Below are 25,042 nucleotides of genomic sequence, written 5' to 3'. Positions count from 1 at the left end.
TGCCCTCTATTCCAGCACTGTGTGCATTATACCATTCTACATCTTCTCTAGTAGTAAAAAGATAGGTATCATTGCAGAACATTCCACTTTTGAATGATACACATTCAAAACCCACTATCCAGTATGCGTATACAGCCTTAAATGAGAGTCTAGCCTAGAACACAGCAACTGGCAATGTGTTGTTTTCTCAGTTACTTCAATTTCTCTCTATGGAGTCTCCATCTGTCCAGAAAAACATACGTATTTTGATGAAAACCTTAAAATTCCAAGGAAAAATCACTTGATGGCTAATGTTAGATACATTTAAAAAGAAAAAGCAAATAAACTTTTGTCAATAAGTAAGGGAAAGGATTATAGAGTAAGCTCTCCAAAGAATAGACTATTCGGTTCCAACCCCTCTCTGAGGTCTGTTAGATACATTTAAAAAAAGCAAATAATTTTTTGTCAAAGTGTAAGGGAAAGAAATATAGAGTAAGCTCTCCAAAGAATAGATTATTCGGTTCCAGTGTCTCTCTGAGGTGTGTTGAGTTTCCTCTGCACTCACGGGAGCATTAGAAGGTTGGTTCTTTTTCTTCTAGTGCATCACGTGCATAGAGTAGTATCAAAAATTGGTTTGGACACAGGAGTCCATCTTAAAGTGGATCATGTGTGACCTCGTACGTTGTTCCCACAGTTAGGTAAACTCCTTCCTCTTCTCTTCCAACTCCCGTGCCAAAGCCCTCTGAAAATCCCATATGTTATTGTTTTGCAAAACTCAAATCCTGTACATTTGTCCTTGAATATGACAGTAATGTATAGTTTATTTTCCAGATGGAGAAAGTCTTTGTCATAAAAATCAATAACTTTAAAATATATATATTAGTTAACAGTAACTTGGAAGTGATTCAAAGGAAAAATAAAGCTATTTTCACCATTAGTAAGTCCAAGGGACTCATAAAACTTTCAGTGGTGTTTGAATCAAAATATAGGCTGCTCTCTCTTCAATTAATGGAAGTTGCATAGGAATGTAAGATGGTCTTACTTTATGTAAGTTCTTAACATTTTTTATGTTTTTATTATGTATTGCCTTTAGTTTAAATTTCTACATAAAACTAAATGACTAAGGCATATTTTTTAATCTACATATTCAACCAGTATTTCTCACTAAATATAAAGAGCAAAGTATATTAATTTCAGATATCCCAAATGACAATATGTTAAGGTTATGTATATTATTAGTTTTTCTATATAACTCTAATGCTAAACTGATATTTAATTAAAAATATTATTATATTTTAGGTCACAATTTGGCTCCCTAAAATCTAAAAAGAAAAACATTTTTAAAACCTAATAGAAAGATTTCTGAGAATTTTAATGAAAGTTAAAGTGGACTAAAGCCATTGAGCTCTACAGGGAAGTAGATCTCACTGTCTGGATTAAATTAAGAGTTGCCTTAAAAATACATATTTTGATATATAAAATATTTTTTCAGAACGTTAAATACATGTCTATAATAACATTGCTTTAAAAGTGAAACCAATTAATTTTGTTTCATTATTCAAACTGGGAAAAATACTAGAAGAGTGAAAAAAAGAGCAATGAAATAAAATACATAGGTGGTGGCTGATTTATGTCTGTTTTAGTCTTTTAGCTATTTTACATGACTTTTAGTTTAATAATTTAGCATAGTATTACAAGCAAAAATTCAACTTTCTCTCTGCGTATCCAATTTCTTTCTGACCACGCCACTTCCATGTGTTCTTTCAGATATGAGTTAACAAGGCAAAGGAGCAGAGAAGCTACGACTCTCCTTGCTGCAGAAGGAAAATGCTCCTAGCGAACATCTGCTTTGGGTAAAGTAATTTAATTGCAAAGATCATGGTGGTATGTTGAGATTTATTTCGAGGGAAGAGCAAGGAAGCAAAAGAGGGCAGTGGGAACCCTTGACACCCTCCTTCCTTATGGAATTTTATCATCAGCGGTGAAAGGGCCAAGAAAAATCTATCTTCTTTTGCTTTCCTTTGTATCAATTTCCTCTCCTGAAATAAGGAAGTCTAAACAAAATAGTCTGGACTTTGAAATATTTTATAAGTGTATGAAATATTTTATGTATATCTTTTTCTGTACACACATGTGCAAAACATACACACACACACACACACACACACACAAACAGTCTAGCCCTTGCCATATTTAGATGTGTTCTCTGGACAGCAAAATCCACCTTAGCTTACAGAGGCTGCTAATTTTCCTGAGATTTCCAAGCCTATTGAAATCTATAGAACGAGTGAATGTCATTAAATGAATCTGTAGACCCAGGATCAGTGGTTCACCTATATACCTCCAAGACCAATAATAAAAAGCATTCTAACCAAGGCTTATGTTGGGGCAATGCTCATTTAGGAAGTAACATGGACTAGACTGTGATTTATGGAGAAATGGTGGCATAGATACATGTAGAGAGAGAGAGGTAAGTTGACTGACTGCAGCAAAAATCTGCTGTTGTACAATCTGTTCAGATACTTGGCATCATTAAAACATTTATGGAATAATGTCTATTGTGTAAGTCACTAGCATAATTTTTTAGAGATTGTGGTTGAGGTAGTAAATATTCAGAATTTAGGGCATTCATCAGACCTACTAAGACGGACAGGCAAGGAGCACACAGTGGTGTTATAGATGTCAGTAGGTTCCTGGGGTGCCCAGGTTAGTTCTTCTCTTTCTCTTCAACTATTCCAGCTGCCTCTCAGATACATACATGAACTAAGAACAACTCTTTCCACTTAGAGAAGTGGAAGGAAGCAAGGAGAGTCTTATGATACCATTTTGAATGAAATAAAAAACGTGGACTCCATGAGAAGTCAAGCAGATTCAAAACATGCAAATGAATAGATTGAAGTAGATGCTAAGTGATGTCTCCCAACACATACTTCAAGGCTGACCAGTGAGTTGTGAGACTCATCCGTGGAGGCTCGAAATGGATCTCGACATGCAGGTCCTTTCCTTCATTCCTACATGTGGGTGGTCTGAATGTTCTTGGACCACTTCTATGTTCTTGTATCATTGGAGGTCACTCGATAAATCTGAAGTGCACTGTTAATAGTTGCTAACATTTGGTATGCATAAACTAAAATTAGCATGATACTTAAGTTTGCTAAAGACTTTAATTCCATAATCCTAGTAGATTTCCAGTGATTGAACAATATTATACAGCTCCTCTTGTACAGGAGCTAATAAATGGTAAAAGTCAAGACTAGAAGCATTTCTCACACTAGCACAGTGTTCTTAATAGTCCATTCAGCTAAATAATGGGTTGGATCACAAAAACATAATTTTACATACCTTCATAGTCCAGAATAGGAGGTCAAATCTAAGAAGAGGAAACTTGTGTAGGAGTAGAAATTGTACACTTTTAGACTTCATTTTGAAATACCAGATGCAAAGTACAGAATTAGAGAGTCCTTGCTATATATCTATATTATATATATAGATATATATATAATATATATATATTCATGATAAACAAAATCACACTTTAGTGGGAACACTGATGAACTTCACTTTGTGCAGGGAAGGATGAATGGTCTGGGAAATATAAAGTTGAAAGAACTGAATATGGAGAAAGGATTTAGGGTAAGTAGTTGTCAGATGGAAGAGGGATTCATTATTCTGTAGGGTTCCGTGGCTTCATTTGTGAAAATACAGAGAAGAGATGTGTTAGACAATTCCATAAAAGGGGATGCTTTCTTCTGCATCTCAGTTTCCTACTCTGAAAGATTATAATTTTATTAATCTTTGGGCCAGAAACAATGAGGGAACATCTACTTAGCATCTAAAATCGTGAGAACATGTAGGGAATGATGTGCTGTTCCCAGTTCTCCTGTTTGAATGAGGGACTAGTTTTACTAATTACTGGAAGTGCTGCTGACTGACAGCTCTCAGGTATCACAAGGCTGTGGATTCGTACATCCAGAATCAGACATGTGTAAGGCTAGGACACACAAATAAGCTGCAGGTAGTCCAGATCTTAGAAACCCCATGATACCTATCACTGATGCCCCAGTGCCTCTCTCTCCGCTTATTCCTATTACAATATCAAGGATGCTCATTTCATAGCGAAGGAAATGGGGCAGTGGGCACAGGTCCATGGAATCTGGTGTCCCATACCACACCCCCAGAAGCTGCAGGCTGACCAACCTAATCATTTAGGATGCTGCATACTCTCTAAATTGATAGTTTTATGATGTTGTGCCCCCAGTGGATAGAATGAATCAGCGTGAGAACCATCATTCTTTTGTCCTCTTGGAGAAACTTTGCTTCCCTTCCCCAAATCTCTGGGGTTCTGTGCGTTTACATGTCTTGGTTCCCAAAAAGGAAGTGTTTCCAGCAAGTGGCCCAGTGTGCATCCCACTGAACCTAAAGCTACACTGCTACCTACACACTTCAGAATCCTCAGGCCAAGGTGCCAGCAGGCAAGATGAAGAGTTGCCATCATGGCAGACATAACTTACCATGATCATCAGAAGGAGGCACAGCGGATGACACACAACAGGGGCAGGCAGGAATGTGCTTGGCAAGCAGGTGATCCATGTGGGCATTCCTTGCCCAATTTTGATGGCAAATGGATGTGTGCTGCCACTTGAGAGGGACATGATGACAAGACGTTCACATAACTCAGGGATGAAAGTCTAGGCCATGCCACCAGGTAAATTGCCCAGAACAGCAGAAGTTAGAACTGAGGGTGAGCAGTGTCTGGAATGGACAGAAGAAGACAATGAGTATTGGTGGTGGCCTTGAGACCAGTAATGTGGGCTATAGTTTGTCCTGTCCCTTTCCTTTTATCAGCTTTCCTCAGGAAAAGAATTCCATCAGAATCGTGGATGAAAAGAATTCCATCAAATCATGCTTTGAGAACTTCAATCCCTCCTCAGGCTCCAACGCCACCTGCTATTCCAAGTCACTAACATCTTTCGCCTAAAACAGTGTCTTGTCTCATAGGCCCGCCATTATCCACCACATCACAGCTAGAGGGAACTGTCAGCAACAGACGTCAAATCATGTCATTTTTCTGCTAAAAACACCCCCAACGGTTTTCCATTGCCCATAAAATCAACTTGAACTTCATGGCCCCAGGCTGCTACACAGACCTCGTCTCCTACTGCTCTCCTTCCTGCTCACGTGGGCCAGCCATGTTGGCTTCACTCTCTCTTGAGCATGCCAAACTCCTTTCATATCAGGAGCTTGCTCTACCCTTCTGTGCCTCGGATGCACTTTCTCCTGATCGTCACATGCCTGATGGTGTCACCTCCTTTATGTTTCTGCCCAGATGTCACTTCCTCAGGGGGGTCTTTCTAGACACTATATCTAAAATATCCTATGTCATCCTTTACAACCTAACTGATTCATTGGCTTTATTTTTTTTCATTGTACATGTAACAATTTCTAATGAGATTGTTATTTTATTATTAATATGTGATTTAGGTGTTAACTATTATTTAAGTATTACTATGAGAATTCCCCACTTAGTGTAGGCTACATACATGATAATAAGTCTTTATCTTTCTTGTTTATCTTTATATCTCTAGCACCAAGAATAACACCTGGCATGTTCTAATTCCTCAGTCATTATTTATTGAATAAATGAATGATGCATATATAATATTTATTAAAGATTGACCAATGGGTGCCTTTAGTGAATTTGTTGCCATCATTTGCAGTGTTTTTGGTTGCTTTCCCTTTTAAAGAATAAGCCCAAACTAGAGACCCCTCTTAAGAATATTATGAATGAAAAACCTGTATATTTATCATATTTTTTAAAACTATGCTTATTACATGACTAGGGTATATAGTATATTACCCTGCAAAAGCTTCTGCTCTCCAGCCATCTCTTAAAAGAAAGATGAGGTACTATCTTTAAAAGAACTGAAGTTACATGGACCAAATCACAGCATGGCTTATCTGCTTCCTCTCTCCCTCAAAGGGAAGATCCTCTCTGAGACTCAGAAGTATCTGGTTAAATTTTATCGGAAGATAGCCTACTTGGGACAACATGCATTCACCTACTGTGGTAGACGGAATCTTCCTGGAAGATGTCCATGTCCTTCCTGGAACCTGTGAATATGTTAACTTATATGGCAACAGGCATTCTGCAGATGTGATTAACAACCTTAAGTTATCCTGGGTTATTCAGGCAGGCCCAATGTAATCACAACGGTCCTGGTAGGAGGTCAGAAGAGCTCGTGATGTGACAATAGACACAGGTCAGAATTATGTGGCCATGAGCCAAGGGGTATCGGCTTCCTCTGGAAGCTAGAAAAGGCAAGGAACAGACTCTCTCTTGAAGCTTCCAGAAAAAACTGGCTGTGCAAATACTCCATAGGACTCATTTTGGCCTTCTTATCTGCAGAGCTGGTAAGAGAATGAATTTGTGTTGTTAAAGCCACTAGGTTTGTGATGATTTATTACAACAGCAATAGAAAATGAATACACCTACATTACCTTGACCACAATTTCGGGTGAGGACACTAGTTAAATATTTGCCTGACGCTCACTCTCTACATTTAGGCATAAGGAAAGCTCTTCAGACTGTGGTTTTGAGGCAAAGTGATCCTTTGCCTCAAAAGAGAGTACAGATCCTCTTCAGCATGTAAGTTTAGTTTAAGCTTAAGCATACTTTATATCTTAAAACTTTTAATGTATCTACTCAAATCTAGTCTACATCTAGTGTAGTGACTCTGAGCAAAAGGCATAATTCTAATGAAAGCACAGAAAAAAATCTCAAGGATTATATGTGTAGTTTGAGAAAGGCATGGCTTTGTTTCAAATGAAATGAAATCAGATCATGAGATTTAAGATTGAGAAATGCTGGCTTAGAGGCACTGAGACTTGTCTGCATTTCCTGGGAAATTCCTCTTATACTTTGTTTTTCCTCTTCACTATCATTATGGCAGTTTCCTATTGTATTATATTTATTTAATTCCTTAACTACATCATTGATTCTTCTATGATTAGGATTATGCCTTAATCATTTATATAACTCACACTTAGCACAGGGATAATGATTTAGTTTATGCTCAATATGTGTTTAATAAATTTGAATTATTATTCTGGGATTTTAGGACCTTTTGCTATAGATTTTAAGATTCTTTGCCAAATATTGTATAATTTTTACCCTGCAGATGCCAGTGAAAGCATTTGGTACATCTGATCAATAAATAATTGTTTGGCTCTATTAAAAACTACACACTTGTATCCTGTGTCCAATTTTTATCTCCCAATTATTTGATAAATCTTCATTGATTGTTTTATTTAAAAATTATTTTTTCTAGAATGTTAATGACAGAGCCTTTAGAAATAGTTAAATTACATTTTAATAAGATTAATTTTTTATTTTGTTGGTTGGCCTCTCAGGGCTTTTTTCCATTTTGGCCTTCAGAAATCAACAAATGAAATTATGAAACTATTTCTTCCCTTATTCTTTCACATCTCTGCTCCCTATTTTTTTCTTTTGCCTCATCCAAGTGGGGATTCTCCCACCTGGATTTTAACTGTTTTGATTTGTAGCTGGCTCTTTTCCATAATGTACTTATGTCTTATTTTATCTGTAAACTATTATGTTAATCTGGACCCTAGAATCTTTTAAGCGACATAATCACTTACAATGTTATTAATATCTCCTTTGGAAAACACTGTATTGATCTGAGAGTTTCAATCTGATTGGTTCTGGAATCAGAAATTTCACTGAGTTACTAACTTTAGCTATCGCCACTGTTACTCTCAATGTCCCTGTTCAGACAGAACGGGGGCCAGAAAGGGTTCTTAATCTCTTCCTTATATGTATCAAAAATAAAAATCAGAAACTTCACTGGGGAAGGTTACTACCCCATTGGATTTTTAATTCAAGTGATCATATTTAATAAAACTAAATTTTGTGCGTTCTTTATAGACTAAGTTTTGTCTGAAAGTAGGTAACTTTGAGGTAGAGCAACTAATGCTTAAAAAAGGGACTTCCTTTATTACCAGCTGAGGAGTATTTTTGAATATTGATCACAGCTAATAATTCCTGAGAATGCATTTACTTTTTAGAATATTAACTATTTTGATCATACAGAATTTTTTTTTTTTTTTTTTTGCATTGAGAAATGGAAATCTCTATTCTTCCTATAGTGAAAGTGCATGGCACATAACAGTCCAGTAATTTTATCACTTTCACTCATAAAATAATTGCAGAGTGGGAAAAGACATCCCATCAAAGGAAAAAAAAAAAGTAAGGAGAAAGCCTATGTTAAGTAATGAAATATCTAAGTGTAGAAATGTTTTTAAAAGTAGCATTATTCCTTTAAATTTAATGCTGACCACAATGCTTTGTAATTTTCCTTACGAAAACTGGATTTTCCCAGCATGACACCCAGAGCTGGCATCAATATCAGACGCTTAAAAATACTCATGCCAAGGAGTTAACAGGAAATATCTTGGCAAATTCAGAGTCAAAAGGAAAGCACGAAATTGTCAGAACGCATATCGTGTTTCTCAGAATTATCTGTATCATGTTGGAAGTTTTTATACGGAAGTGTGTGTTGACACAAATGATTAAGGCCAGGATTCCTACAATTGACAGGAAAATGACCTATAAATAATGACCTCTGATGGACTTGTCATGCAGTCATTAAGTGAAATATTCTAGTACCAGTTTCCTCTCTTTGGTATCCCAGTTTCCGGCTTCTGTGAAGTACTTTTCCTTTACGAAGATCACTCATTTTACCTGAGAGACCATCAGATTTTCTCTGGGCTTTATGAAATGATAATTTCATTTACTCTCTTAGCAGATAACAGTACCAATTGAGTTTCACAGCCTCTTTGGAACACATTTTTGCTTACACAACATTTTTTTTCTGAAGAACCTCTTATTTCTATTGCTACCTAAAATGCAAAGTAAACTGCTTGAAATATTGAAAGTTTAGGATTTTTTCAAGTTTAAGATAAAAGTTAATTTTTAAAGTCATTAAGCAACTAGTTTGCCTATTATTTTATATAATGTATATCGATTTTCATTAAATTAATACATTTCAATATAGTTCCTTGGAAAATGGTATTCAGAAATTTGCAAATGAGATAATATTGTAATTCAATTGTCTCACCATATATGTATATCATAAATGAAATGTAAATTTCTAAAAAACTAATTTTATCAAGCAAACTGAGGACAGTGAAAGAAATCATAGTTCACTTCTAATTTTCATAGGATCCATTCAGGTTTTCTTCTCTTTTGTCATTTCTCCTTCTAACCCCAAAACACCCTATGAACCGGTGGTCTATTTTCTTTCCTTCTTCTTTCCCTTCCTTTCTTCAAGTCTGTGGGTAAGAGATTGCAGAGGAAAAGTAATAGGTGATAGCCCTGTCTTCTAAACCCATAAGCAAGATGCATGGATTTAAGCACTTAAAGGAAAAGAAAAATAAAGAATTTGAAACTATGTCACAATATCACCACTTTATATTACATCAACATATAGTATCGTAGAAGCATACATATAATTGAGCCTGAGAAACATTTACAGGATCAAAAACTGACGGCTGCACCACCAAAGAGATAATCAGCGCCCTATAAATTCCACATTTTATGACTTACGTTGTTCATTCTAAATGCTAATCTTGGGATAACATTTTTTAGGAGCACGTTTTAAAAAATTTAAATTTAAATTAAATTTATTTATTTTTTGAGGCAGAATTTCGCTCTCGTCCCCCAGGCTGGAGTGCGGTGGTGCGATCTCAGCTAACTACAACCTCTCTATCCTGGATTCAAGCAATTCTCCTGCCTCGGCCTCCTGAGTAGCTGGGATTACAGACATGTGCCACCATGCCCAGCTAATTTTTTTGTATTTTTACTAGAAACGGGGTTTCACCATGTTGGTCAGGCTGCTCTCAAACTCCTGACCTCAGGTGATCCTCCGGCCTAGGCCTCCCAAAGTGCTGGGATTATAGCCTGGCCTTAGGAGCACTTTTAAAATAATTGCTTTCAAAACTCACACATAAACAATCTCACATCAAAAGATATGTAAGGAAGAAATAATATACTGATCCTGTAACAAGGTATAGCAGTTCAAAATGAGAAGGACCTTAGAATTATTTCATTTAAACTTCTCATTTTAGAGCCAATGAAAGTGAACTTGAGAGAACTTGGGGCCAATGCAACTTGCCTACACCCACAGAATCAAAAATAAAACTTCTCTTCATTCTTGTCTATCGAAATTCTGCCATCATTCATAGCCCAGCTTGAGGGCAGCCTTTGTCATACAGCCTTTCTTGCCCAATCAGGAGTAATCTTCTCATGCCTAGAACAGCTTTGGAAATAAGGCTATATTGGTTTATAGGCACTTAAGACATTTGCCCCTTAACTATACTTCTTCTATTTTTTTTTTCTGGTATAGTATATGTTCATTGAGAACTAGGAATATCAACCTCAGATAAACCATAAAATTTAGAAAAATAGTGGTATAGCTTTCTAACAGAAAATCTCAGGAACTAATTCTTAAAATGCTAGTTAAGAAGGAATGTAACATTTACTTGGCCTAACTTCTCACTCAATAAAGAAAAAAAAAAAGAGCTCAACATTTTATGAGAGACTAGGTTTCATTTTTAAACAATTATAATTGAAGAAAATCTTTGATGCATTAGAATAAGCCAAAATTTCTTAGGACAATAAAAGCACAAACCATATAAAAATTTTTTTTAGTTGGACTTAATTAAAAGTAAAAAGTTTGACTGCACAAAAGGAACTCCTAAGATAATGAAAAGTAAAGCCATAGAAAAAATAATTCACAATACATATATTTGATAAAGGCATTGAATCTAGAATATAGAAAGAAATCTCATAATTCAACAATAAAAAGGCAAAAAAAAAAAAAAGGAAAAGATTTGAACAAACACCTCACAAAAAGACATACAAATAGCTAATAAGATTAGAAACAGATGCTGAACTTCATTAGTCATCAGGGAAATGCAAATTAAAACCACCATAAGATACTACTACATATTCACTAGATTAGCTAAACTTGTAAAAACTTGACAGCATCATCTGTATTGAATACATATAGCAAATAGGACTCTCATACACTATTAGTGGGGTATAAAATAGCCAATTTGGAAAACAGGTTAGGCAATTTCTTATAGTTAAATATGTACTTTTAAAAATGGACCCAGTAGCTCACTTTTAGGTATTTACCCAAGAAAATATGAAAACATATACTCACAAAAAGACTTATACATGAATGCTTATAGCAAACTTACTCGACCTGGAAACAGCTGAAATGCTCTTAGGTAAATGATAAATTGTAAAATATCACATAACAAAGTGCTACTCAACAATAAAAAAAAATTACTACTATACATGCATTAGGATGAATGAATCCACAAATTGTACTGAGTGAAAGGAGCCAGACTGAAAGAAATCCATATTGCACGATTCCATTCCATAGTGGCAGAAATGTTTCCCATGTTGAGGGTGGAAAGGGGATTATCTGCAAAAAGACTTCAAGAAGCTTTTGGTGTGATGGGAGTGTGCTGTATCCTGATCATTCAACTCTTATGACTGCACAGTGTAAAAGAGAAAAGATTGTATTTACTTCTACAAAGGGTGAATGTCCCCCTTCCCTGGAAGGCTACTTATTTTTACAGTAATAGATTAATTATGGCATATATCCTATTATTTCAAACTAATTGAAATATATTGATTTAGGGAACTATCACAATCATTTCAAAGTGAATCATACTGAAAATTCACTCATGGTAGCTTTTCTTTAATTGCAACACAGCAGAAAATGAAAGAGAAACATTTCAAAATTTGTTTCCCAAAATTCTTGAGGCTAGATGTGTTTTGGTATTCAGAATTGTTTGGATTTTAGAATAGTAATGTGGTGCATGTATTAAACCCCATCTGTAGCAACCCTTAATTAATATATTAATATTTTGTTGTGAAACATATGAAAATTCATACAAGGTAAGTTAAGTTAAGACTATTTATAGCCTCATGTCAGTTCAGAGCACGTTTTTTAGCCAAATAAGTTCTAGTATCAGTTAGCCAAATCTTTAGTTTGGATTTGGGAATTGTGACTAAGGAACTATGGACCTGTAGTCCAATTTATCATTGATTATTAAAATGGCTTAATAGAGAACATGCTTGCCATGTTCCAAGGTTATATACATGGTTGTGATGAACTGGGACTGTTGTCAAGTATAGGAATTTTGGCTCATACTAAATTCATGGCATTATTCTTTGAGTGGGGAAATTTAATCCCAGACGAAGACAGTTTTTGGTTTCAGTGGACTTACAGTTAGGATAAAGTAACATTTCTTTGACTTGAATGAAACGTCCTTTTACTTTTCAGTTTAAAATGTATACCCATAACACAAAACTGTAAAAAATGATGGATCTCTTTATTAAAAATACAGTTTTCCCATTAAAAATCAGAAAGTTTACCATGGAACTGAAGACTAAATTTTAGTCTTAAATGTTACATTTTTCACTTGAATCATTGCTTAGTTCTCATTCAACCGGGCCTGATATCTTCTGTGTCCTGGCCAGTGCTTATAGGCACAGGTGCGTGTATGGACCTCTGCCTCCATGTCCTAAGGAAACTCTGATAGACATGGTATAAAATGGAGGTAATGTGATACAGTACAAAGAGCATGAAGATGGGGGTTAGTCTCAGATTCTAAGTTCTCTCTTAAAAACCTATGATTGCAAATAATTCAGCTGTTCTGAACCTAAGTTTTATCAACTATAATTGAGACCTGTAAATAAAACTTTTTAGAATTGTTTTTAAGATTTCATAAGATACTGTCAAGCATTCAAGTAGAGTAGGCACTTGATAAGTGATAATTATAGTGCATTTATTTTAGTATTAATAAACTTTAACAGAGAAATCTATGGTTAAAAAGAGAAGTATATAACTGTGTTAGATACTGGCTTAAACTTCATCTTGTGAAAATGTTAATCACTTCTACCTATAAAACTATTACAAATTTTCACCACTGGAATTTGGCAAGAGATGTTTGATAGTGTTTGATGAAACCACACATGACCTACTGACTTGCAAAACCCATGGTCAGGAATCATAATCCAACTAGTGTAAAGAAAGCTCAAAATTATAGAAGAAAAAAATTACAGGAGAAAAAAATTCATTCAATAGGAAAGATGTAAATTGTAACCAGTGACACTCAAAAATTGAAGCGCTCATTCAATTTTGACATAACGAATGAAATTGGACTCATTTTATGAAAGCTTGACTATATTATCTGATGAGGCAAATGAGGGAAGAAGGTGTTTTATTGCAAAAACATTAACTGTAAACCATCAACCAGAATCCATTAAACTGTTTATTCTTGAAATCATTCTTTCAGACTGATTACTTAAGTATCAAATGCAATAAAGCAATCAACTTGTTCTTCTTTTATTTATTTGTTTTTTTACTGCTTAGTTCTTATGGGAAATTCTATCCAGGTCATCATAACACAATTGAAAACAACTGATAATGAAAAGAATGCTAATTGGTTTCCTTTCTCTCTTATCACTGATCCGTACACAGTAAGTAATGCTTCCACATTCTTCCTCTTGTTTGTACCTAACTTTTCTATATATCTAGACGTTAACATTTTTTGGAAGAAATCATGAACTAACAAAGCAATGCACAGCATTGATAAGCTATGTTAAATAGTAGACAGTGCAATGGAATAGAAATAGTGTGCTTAAAGTCATTAGATCAAATATTTATTGGGCAAGCACTAACACAAGTGCCAAGGTTAAAAAAAAAAAAAAAAACATGATACCCAGGCTTTGACTTTGGGAAGCCAGAGTCTAGTAGGGGAGATATATAAATACACAAACACAGCACAGAACAATACATGTAATAACAGACTGTAGCCAAAGTAATAAACATTTAGATAAATAATAAATAGGCTGGCCCGCAGAGATGGGGCCATTACACTACTCAAAGTCTTGTGTTCTGCTCTACGACTTCTGTGACTAAATCAAATCATCTTAAGTTGGGTGAGCCAAAAGCTGTCTACCATTCCAGTCCTTCTGTCCCACCTCCTTCAAAGAGACTGCTGGTAGGACTAAATTCCTGAATTCTTGGGCTTTTAATTCCTGTTTAATCCAGTCAATATCCAAAGCCTCAGTGACCTCCTTTTAAAAAAATAGTATTAATATAATCTATGTGCCACATTTTCTTTATCCAGTCTATCATTGATGGGCATGTGGGTTGGTTTCAAGTCTTTGCTATTGTAAATAGTGCTGCAATAAAGGTACGTGACCATGACCATAAGCATGTCCATAACCATGATCATGCCTATAACTATAACCGTGACCATAGCCAATATCATAACCATGACCATGACCATAACCTTGACCATGACCATAACCATAACCATAACCATGATGCTTCTTAACTTCACTGCCCTCCTCTTCAGCTTGGATTCCACGGTCCATTTTTTCAATTACTCTTTTCTTCCCTCTGAACTCCAATTTCCTCTGCCTTCTCATTGCCTTTATTAGCAAAACTAAACCCTAAAGGCATCCATTTTCTGTATTTTAGAATGACACTTAGGAAATAATAGTAGGACAAAGTAACACTATAAATTTATCATTATCATCTAGGTCATTAGCAGTGCCTGCATAGCCCAGTATATTTCTCACTCACTAGCCTCAATTATTCACACTTTTCTCAACTTTTTCTCACTCTCAATTTACACCATGCCAGAGCCATCATTTTTCAGACCCAAATGAATTCACTTTCTAAAAGAGAGAAATAGAAGGTATCATAGGGATACACTCTTAATTCCCTTAATTGGATAGCATTTGCACTCATCCTATTATTCTCTTGTTCAAAGAGGAGAAACATTGTCCCCCTTCCTGTTTCAGATCAGTCCTTTCACAACTGCCCTAAATTCAATTCCCTCCCACCCTCCCAGGAAGCATGCAAAGTCAATTGTCTCTTTTCTCTCCTGTGTAATTAATCCCCTTCTTTCTTAAGTGGCTCCTTTCTGTGAACATTTAAAGACTTCTTTTCATTTTAAAAACAAAACAGAATAAAAATACAACTTTCATTGAACCCGATTTTACCCCTATCATCTTCTGTTTCTCGACTCTGACAGTCAAATTTCTTGAGTATCCAAAGTACATCTGTCCTCTTTCTAATTCTGCATTCTCTCTTTATCAGACTCTAATCTGCCTTATGTACTTAAGTACTATGTACTTCCATGCTCCACTGACAAATCTCTTACTACCATCAACAATGACCTCCCTGCCACTCAATCCGAAAAGCAGTTTTCTATTTCTTGGCCTGGTTTTCTCTGAGTAGTGCTGATCCCTTTGGGTTAGAAGTTAATATAAAATAGTTAAAACTGGACTCTGGAGTCAGATGGCCTAGGATGGCTTGCTGGATCTGACAATTACTAGCTGGGATCTCAAGCAATTAATTAAATTATGCTACTCAAAGCCTTGTGTTCTGCTCTACGACTTCTGTGACTAAATCAAATCATCTTAAGTTGGGTAAGTTTGTTCCTCTGTTTTCTTCCATGTAAAAGAGGAATACCTGTAATAATAGTACCTTTTCCTAGGACTGGCATAAGAATACAATAAATATTTGTGAAGTTCTTTGAACATAGCCTGATACCTACTACATTCTCAATAATGCCACTTTAATTTTATTGACACACTCCCTTCTTCTTGAATAACTCTGTTCTTAGTTTCCCAAACTTCACACTCTATTCGTTTTGGTAGAATGACTATCTATCACTGCACTGGAGACCATACAAAAGGAAAATGATATACTCAGGGGTTTAACAATGTCAACTGAAATAGAAAGCCTCTCTGTGATCCTGAAAAATCTCTTGCTTTTGTACGTATGAATTTATTTTTGTTTGTATATACCAGGGTAGATATAGTTAAAAATTCAACTCAACATTTAAGAATCTGGGTTAGTATAGAATTACCATGTAAGAGGTATTCACAGACTTCCCAAGTTTCCTGAGTGGAAAATTAGCGCATTGATTATGAAGGGATAGAAATATTTAAATACACATGAATAAAAGTGAAAATTGTGAATCTACTTTAAGCATTCTTTCAATGGGCTGCTTATTCTCTTTAAGGCCTATTCCTATCACCCTTATTGTGTCTAGACCTATAGCTAGAGAAATCTTAGTCCATTTCAAGAGAGACAAGTGAATAATCCGAGCTAGGAAGAAAGAGGTTATACTCCAAAGATAGCAGTATTATTCAGTAAATAGTATTATTAGAATAGTATTTAGAATTATTAGAATAGTACTATTAGAATAGTATTATTCTAAATTATATTGGCGTAAACCTAGGGGAGCTACATGGGAATAAGTTAGTAGGGTGTTAAACCAAGGAGCATAAAATACAACATTGGATCAGGCCAAATTAATCAACACAGGTGCACTTATTTCAGATTTAATATGGTAGGCTAAACAGATAAGAGTGTTCTCTTTGTGACTTATTTCTTTCTGTGCTTCCTATTAGCATCCTAGACAATATTACCAATACTTGGTTTTATATACTATTTATTTTCCAATAATCTCAAATATATATATCCACTGCTGTTTTTTCTCTGAGTCTTACACCTTTAGATTTCAAAGAATCTTCTCAAAGTCTCCATTTGGATATTTGAGAGAGAGAAATTTTAAAATCCATATATCCAAAAATAAACTCATCATTCCTCTCCTAAAGATGGACGCCCTAGAGTGTTCCTGTCCTACAAATGTCTAGAGTATCCACCCATTCACAAAAGTGAGAAAACTGGGATTGACTCTCGTCACTTCCTTCATCTTCATTGCCAATAACCAATCACCAAGTCTTGCCGTTTTACCCGCTAACAGCTTTCTAAGTCATTCACTGTTCTTATTTTCACATTTCCTCATTCCTCAAATACTTCAGCACTTGAAACACTACCACTCTTTTCAACATGTGATATCTGTGTAGATTATCTGTCAATATCTTGGACTCTAAATTCCTTGGCAGTCTCTCTCCCAGTGATCTTTCTTGTACCCTATCCCAGATGCTAACATTCAGGGTCTGCTGTCATCTTTGTCAATAGAAGCCCTGAAGTTCCTCCAAATTTTCAATTTCAAGCGTCACATTCTCCAACTAACACCTCCTCCATTGCCTGCCAGTGCTTACCAGAATGGAGCTCTAACAATTATTTCACCAATCTATCACCCCAGCACATCAATCTTAATAACTCTTTTCTCTCCTTGTGTCTTCTCCTATCTCCTTACCTAGCTTAAATTCATGGCCAGTCCTTCTAATTATTCTTTGAACCTGCTCTGAAACCCTTTGCTTTTCTCTCACTTTTGTGGTACTTTTGGCAAAGCAACAACCTTTTAAAATTATTTGCCTAGTCTCTGCTTGCATCAACACAGATTATCTCTCCTTTTCCTAGAGATTGGCTAAAAGAGTTCACCAAACCTATTTTCCTTTCCTTTTTGGCATAAGGCTAAACGATGTTTCCTGGCTTCTGTTCACCTAAGGTGCAGTCATGACATTGAATTTTAGCCAAGAAAATGTGAGTAGAAATGATGCATACTACCTCTAGGACTGGCATAAATAAAATTTATTGAAATCTTTCATTTTCTCCCTTCCTCAATTTTCCAACTGGGTATCAATTCCCAGGACAAACTTGAAAAACATATGTTGAGCTTCTATTAGCCAAGATCATTGAAAGACTCAGTTGTATAACCTAGGAGTTTGTCCTCACTATGTCCCATTACCTATTAGGCTTTATGTTACTAGAATAGAAATTTCTGTTGTATTAAGTTACTAAGATTTCAGGATTTATCTGTCACAGCATCACCTTAACAAAACCACCGTAGAGCTGTGTCTGTAGGCATGGCTGTCTGCACACTCAGCTGCCAGTTGGTCTAACCTTTAAATTCATAATCACTGATGTTAATTGTTTCCCAGCATTAACACTAGAGTCCTCTAATCAGTCTCCTACTCTCCTAGACAATAGTTCATACTTTTTACTCTTTCCTTGAAACTCACATCTGATCTGTCTACAAATCCCATCATTAATATGTTCAAAATATATACAGAATGTAACCACTTCTTTACCCCCATCTATTTTGATTGAAATAGCCTCCTAGCTGGTCGGTCCCTCAGTCAATTCCAACACAGCCGCCAGGGTGATGCTATCAGAATGCAAGACAAATCATCTGAGATCTGAAAACCCTCCATGACTTCCTATCAGTTAGATTCTAGCCGGGAAAATAGAAGCCACAATGGATATCTCAAACTAAGAGGTGTTTTCCATAGATGTTGGGTGCCTGAAAGAGAAAAAGTGTAACACAGAGATTTAAAAACTCAGGCAACAACTGACACTGCTCATTGTTGAAACAAAAGGGAAGGGGTGGGGTTACCAGAATCTAGGGGCTTAGAAGAGGGCTCTGCATAGCTAGTTCTATACTTCCAGGAAAAGAGTGGCTGCCCCGGAGCTGCTGATTTCTCTGAGAGTGTGCCACAGCACTGTGCTGGAAATGCCACAACTCATGGGAGGCTGGATCTAGCAGTGCCGTCAAAGACAGGAAAAACAGGAAGGAAGTTCCTTCTGCTCTTCTCTCTATGCATCCTGCAGATGGAATCTAAAAGGAAGCCTGCTGGCAAGGGTAACTGGAAAATGTAATTTTCAGAGTCCTCCCAGCATCGCAGAGTCACCTTCGTTGGTTTCTCAGCACTCCTAACCACTCCTCTCCATGTATTTTAACTTCCATGCAACAACAGTTAACAACTTCATGCTTCCGCCTAGCAGGATCCAACTCTTTTTTATATACATGAAGTCATTCGTACTTTGTTCCATATAGAAGAGACTCAACGTCCTAATATTTACTATGCCCCATCTGGGAGTGATGATAAATCCTCTTATTCGGTTGCAATCACACCAACAATCCTTACATGAAGTAATAGGGATGAAATAAAGGATGAAAAAAAATACGTGATTCCTATGGTTTCACAGACTCACTGGTGAGTCCATTGTCAGCGGCTGGGCTGACTGTGCTGGTCTTTGGATCTCTCCTGTGTCTGGGGCCTTGGCTGTAACAGCTTGTCTCTATTCCACATGGTTTTCCCTTCTCCAGATGGTGAGTGCAGGCTTTTCTCCATGGAAGTTGCAGGGTTCCAACAGAGAGAGAAGGAGGATAGAAAGTCTTTGAGATGCAAGCTTAGAACTCACACAATGTCACTGATATTCTGCTGGCTAAAGCAAATCACAAAGGCATCCAAATTCAAGACATTGAAAAATAGCTTACAACTCTTGAAGGGAGGCACTGCAAAGATTGTTATTTTGCAACATGCTACATGTATACATAAGCAAGAAAGAAGACATACATAGCTTTCCTTTTTCCACTAGATTTTCCCCTTCAATTGATCACTGTGACATGGATTTTTGACTCCATAGGTACCCACTTTTTGAGTAGTAGTCCAAAATGCTTTTTGAGTCCCTAGGATACGAATCAATTTGTTCTAGTGTACAATCACCTATCAAAGGCAGGCAGGCATGTCTCAGGAAGATCTAGAAAACTTTTACAGCATTCAGTTGCGGCAGTGTTGCAGAGTACTTTCTCAAAAGGACCTAGTCTTCCTTTTGATCAAAGAACTCCAATTCTGTGAATGCCTTTAGGTTCGGGAAGTAGGTGAGAAGTTGTGAATACTCAAGTCAGATTTCTGCCCATCAAACAGAGTTCTCCTATTATGCTGATTAAGTAACACTTTAGAAATTTGCTTATATATTTTCCTCCTAAGTCATTTCGTTCCTAAGGAATTAAGTAAGCATAGACAAAGGTCTCTGCAGGTCAATTCTGATTTTTAATTCTTCCTAGCTATCTTCACAGAAATTGCATGACTCTTATTTCTTGAAGTGAGTATTGACTGCACTACTCTGCCATCCCATGATATGCATTGAAATTAGGGATCCTTTTTCAAAAATAACATCTGCCCTTGCCATCTTTACCCTTCAGAGGATGGCTGCCATTGAACTTTACAAAGATAGTGGCACATGCCCTAGAAAAACGGATGTCTTCCAGGCCCTCTAAACAAATAGAGAGGGGTGGTGGGTATGCAAATTTCACAAGTAAAGTCCATTCTAACGTTCCTACATCCCTAAGCCATTTTTGACACCAGGCCGAGAAAATTCTCATCCAGCCTTCCTGAAAGAAGGCCACCATTGAATCCAATAAATGAAACAATTGCTAGAACAACTTCAGTCTGCTCAACCTATCATATTAACTCTGGAAGAAGTATAACTATGTTAAGAAATTTTACGTGATACAATGTCACATTCCATCCTCTTTGGTCTAACATATTATTATACATGTGCTATAATCACATATATCCCCTAGGTTCATGTCAATATAATTTAGAAAAATACAGCAATTCTTTTGGAGTATAACTTATTTCTTCTTACACTGGATTTTTCACTTGGCCCTGTTGGAATATACTTAGATTGCTTTAGCTGTACAGGCCTAGACACAGTAGAGGTGGTGAGTGTTGAGGAGAATAAGCATCTCATTGAGAGGAATGCTCAGAGTGGATTCAAGGTTTTCAACTTTATGTTCCATCAGATATCCCTACTTCTTTCCAATCAGAGTCTTAATTTTTACTTAGGACGCTTGCAAAGTCTGTGAATGCCCCTTTCATTGTAATTCCATAACTCACCTAAATAGTTAAATGTTGAATTTGGTTTTCAGATATATTTGCCCTGCTATATACAAACTAAAATAAATACATTTGTACAAAAAAAAGATTCTTCTAGGATCACAAGAGAAGCATTGAGATTATTAAATTCTTGAGTCATTTTCCTTTTGTATAGTCTCCAGCACTGTCAGAAATAGCCATTCTACCCGAAAGTCATCACAGTCATTATTACCACCATATCCATCACCTGCAGCAGTCATTTTATCCCCCCAACATACTCATTTACGTAAGCATTTTATTCCAAGCAATTCCAGGTGATAATTTAATTAAATATTGCACGCTATGTCAGTATCCTCATTTTCTACTGACAAAGAACTTTGCGTTAAGTTCAAGGTCAAGGACATATGTTAAACATTTCCATAATCCCATCTTTGAGGGTTTTCTGGCATCATTCCCAGTACCTGACACTGTAACCATGAGGAAAATAGAAACCACCTTAAGGATTTGGAACAGAGGGCATTTAAGCAGAGAATTGGTAACATAGGTGTTTGATAGCAAAAGGACAAAATTGGGATAGTTCAGTAACCCAGATATTAAAAACTAAAGAAGCTGGCATCTCTACATATATAGGACCAAGGACAGAACCCAGAAGGCTGACAAAGAAGTACCATGGAGATGGTACACAGACCTCTGAGAACACATCCCAAATGGCTACTGCTGTTACCTGGCATCTCATCAGACAACTGGTCCTGGAAGCTCTCAAGGAAGGTTGAAGTTTTTAGCTGCTACTGACCAATATAGAAAAAACAGAGATGTGTAAGTCCCTTCTCTTCTTTCCTTGCCTTCTACTGGCAAAACTTAACGGGAAACCATTTGACTAACAGGAAAATGTAGTTTACAGAGTCATTATAGAGAAGAGTCCTGAAGGGTGCTTTAGAACCAAGAGCTAATAGGTCAGTAGCTGGCACAGACTTCCCATTTTGCCTAGAATAAAAGCTAAAATCCTACAGTGATCTATAGTTGCTCCATAACCCAGTCCCTTGTCACTCTCAATTTCATCTCACTCCTCCTGCTCCTGCCACAGAGATGCCTTGATCCTTCTTGAACACACTAGGCATGTTCTCATCTCACACCCTTCACACTCACTGTTCATTTGGCCTGGAACTCTCTTCCCTGAGATCTTCATGGCTCACTCCCTCATTTCCTTCCATTCAAACATTACTTTGTCAGTGAGGCCTTCTTTCGATTTTCCTCCTACAATTTCACCTCATAGTGGCATATTATTTCCCTTTTCCCTGCTTTCTTTTTTCCATATGTACTTATCAGCCTATAATATACTCTATATATGCATATATTTATACTTATTTTATTTTATTATTTTTATGTTATATATATATATTTTTGTTTTTGTTTTTGTTTGTTTGTTTTTTGTTTTTTTTTTAAGACAGTCTTGCTCTGTTGCCCAGGCAGGGGTACAATGGTGTGATCTTGGCTCACTGCAACCTCTGCCTCCTGGTTCCAAGCCATTCTCCTGTTTCAGCCTCCCGAGCAGCTCGGACTACAGACACCTGCCACCATGGCCGGCTAATTTTTGTATTTTTGGTAGAGATGGGGTTTCACCGTATTGATCAGGTTCATGTCAAACTCCTGACCTCAGGTGATCTGCCTGCCTCAGCCTCCCAAAGTGCTGGCATTACAGGTGTGAGCCATCACGCTTGTCCTAATTTTTGTAATTTTAGTAGAGACAGGGTTTCGCCATGTTGGCCAGGCTGGTCTCGAACTCCTGGCCTCAGGTAATCCGCCCACCTCGGCCTACCAAAGTTCTGGGATTACAGGCATGAGCCACTGCACTGGGCCAGTATACTATATATTTTGTATATTTATCTTATTGTATGTCTTCTCCAGTAGAATGTGAGCTCCACAAGATAGAGACTTTTATTTGTTTTGCTCATGGCTTAATTCCAGTGACAGAAGAGTTTCTGGCAAATATTTGACATTCAACAAATATTTTTTAAATTAGTGAATATACTAACACAACCTTTATTCTAGACAACTCTCACCTGGACACATCCAGGAATCTACTAACTGCTCTCCCTTAATTCATTCTTGTCTCTGACTATCCATTTTCAACACTGCTGCTATAGTGATTTAAATAAAATAATTACACATTAGACTACATTCTATTCCTGCCTCTTCACCTCAGTCATGGCTCTATAGCTAATATTGACTTATTGAAGTAAACTCTATTCATTCAGGGGTTTCGTTAATCATTTAATAATGAAGATTTCTACATATGGCAGTTTTTCAACAGTTTTTCACTTGACTTGTGTTTTTAGTGATGTTTTAAAGAAATCTTTGCATAGTCTCTTATTACCTAATTTGGCTTTTGATACTATAAAAAGTGGATCATTTAAAATCTGATCTTTTGTATGTAGAGACAAGATGAAAATATGTCTATCTTACTTAACACAAAAGTTATGCTTTTAAAATGTTGCCTGTGAATCGATATACATGTTAAAGTCTAGATTTTTATTTCAAAGTTTATAATAAATTGAGTATTCATTCTTTTAGAAAAGTTTTTGGGAATAAGACATAATAAAATCTCACTGAAGCATTCATGAAAACAAACGTTGCCTAAATCATAAAATATAGATGTATATTTTATATTTTGCATATTAGATTAAAAGTCTAAAAGGGATTATTGTTTAACAAAATTTCCATCAACTCTTGTCTTACCTCTAAAATAGAATAATATGTTTCCTTTTTTGTCTGTCCAAAACCTATTTCTTTGCTCTCTGTAAAAGTTGTATACTTGTAGAAATGAACAGGTTGATCTAGTCTGATGGAACAATAAGATGTAACAAGAATCTGGGCAACAATTGAGCCTGCCTGCCTGATTGTTTTTCTTTATTCTGAATTACTGTATGGCTTGAGTTTTGCTTATGCCAAGCTAGTGGTTGGATGTGTGTGCCTTCTCTTAGTGAATTGTAACAGCCTGGAGATCAAGATTTTACTTACTTCGTGCCCCACAGAAGGCTTTGCACAGTGTAGGTGCTGAAATTGTTTGTTACAATTAGTTTAAAAATTAGACACAGTAAAAAGTATATGAAGCAACTCTATTAACACATCAATGGAAATTTTAAAGCTAAATGCAAGTCTTCAGATTCAATGCAAAGAATGAACACCCAGAACACCCAGATTTATCAATTATGTAAAATTTGGTGTTCTATACAATGAATTGAGCTGATAGCCATAGACATTTGAGTGTGTGTATATGTGTGTAATGGTTCAAGCTACATTGAAGGGTTTTGATAATTCTCAAAACAATGCTGGATTTTTTTTTACAACATAGAAATTACTGTTCTGCTTCAAATAATACATTTGAATATAAATGCATGCATCTTCATTTCCTACCTTCAGCTTCTCCCTTGCAGGTCTGGGGTCCTAAAACATTGCACGACTGTGTTTTCCTCCAGCTCAGGCTTCTCTACCTTTCTTCATTTGGAGCATCTGTTATGCAACGTATTGAAAAGCAAATTGCCTGTTTTGGAAAGGGTGATTTCCTTTTGAGTCCATCTTAATCTCCAAGGAAAATGTAGACACACACAAAAATATGCACAAACAGCTGGAGTACAGGTTGACGTTAGTGAAACCAAACCATTTTTTTAATATATTCAGAAATTCGAGTGAAGTTGCTTTTTATAAAACTTCCCTGCTGTTCTCACAGCACAGCATGCAGCCCTGTGAGGTGGAATATGCTGTATTTTCACACAAATTTTTCTTAACATGGGTCAGTATTGATAGTGTAATCTTTACAAAATATGCCTCTGATGAAGAAAATAAATCCTCCCTTTCTAATAGCAGGGTTGTAAAAAATACAGCATAAGGCAACTTGTTTGAAATACCATGCTACTGAAACATGTAAGAATATACTTACTCTTTAATCTCAGAATGACTTTCACCGGTTTACCTTTAATGTAATTATTTTTAGCCCTTATGATTTAACTTTGGCTTCATGTGATCCATCTGGTTGGATAAGAGCCAATACTTATGTGTTCCTTTCAGGTTTACTGAGTGCTTACATAAATATTATCTGGCAAAGTAGGTATTTCTCTTATCCCCATTTCACAAACATTTGGTGATTGCTTTTGCAGATGTTACCCAAAGATGTTACGGTAAACTCTAAAAATTCAAAAAGCTTAGTCTATCTGATTGTTCTTTTTTATGAAGTGTCAGACATTTGTTTATTGTAAGTGTATTCCACTGCACTGTTGTAAACCAATTAAAGTGGAGTGACAAAATGATAATACATCTAGTTGATGTCTAAACATGTGACAATACTCTTTCATCATTGAAGAGATGTTG

General features: G+C 36.2%; 1 long non-coding RNA gene across 1 annotated transcript in view; it reads right to left on the bottom strand.

Annotated features, from left to right (window-relative positions):
* The window catches only part of LOC110743355, a 75,357-nt gene extending 50,670 nt beyond the window's left edge, over nt 1–24,687 (bottom strand). Inside the window, exons 1-2 of the long non-coding RNA XR_002522292.2 lie at nt 24,615–24,687; nt 24,092–24,218 (exon numbers count right to left, since the gene is read on the bottom strand). This is a non-coding gene — a long non-coding RNA (uncharacterized LOC110743355). The remainder of the gene's footprint in view (nt 1–24,091; nt 24,219–24,614) is intronic.
* Nucleotides 24,688–25,042: the final 355 nt, after the last annotated feature.

This window comes from Papio anubis, chromosome 3 (assembly GCF_008728515.1).
Source record: "Papio anubis isolate 15944 chromosome 3, Panubis1.0, whole genome shotgun sequence".
NCBI lineage: Eukaryota > Metazoa > Chordata > Mammalia > Primates > Cercopithecidae > Papio > Papio anubis.
Note: the sequence above shows the minus strand (reverse complement) of the source record. Positions and strands in the feature narration are given on the sequence as shown.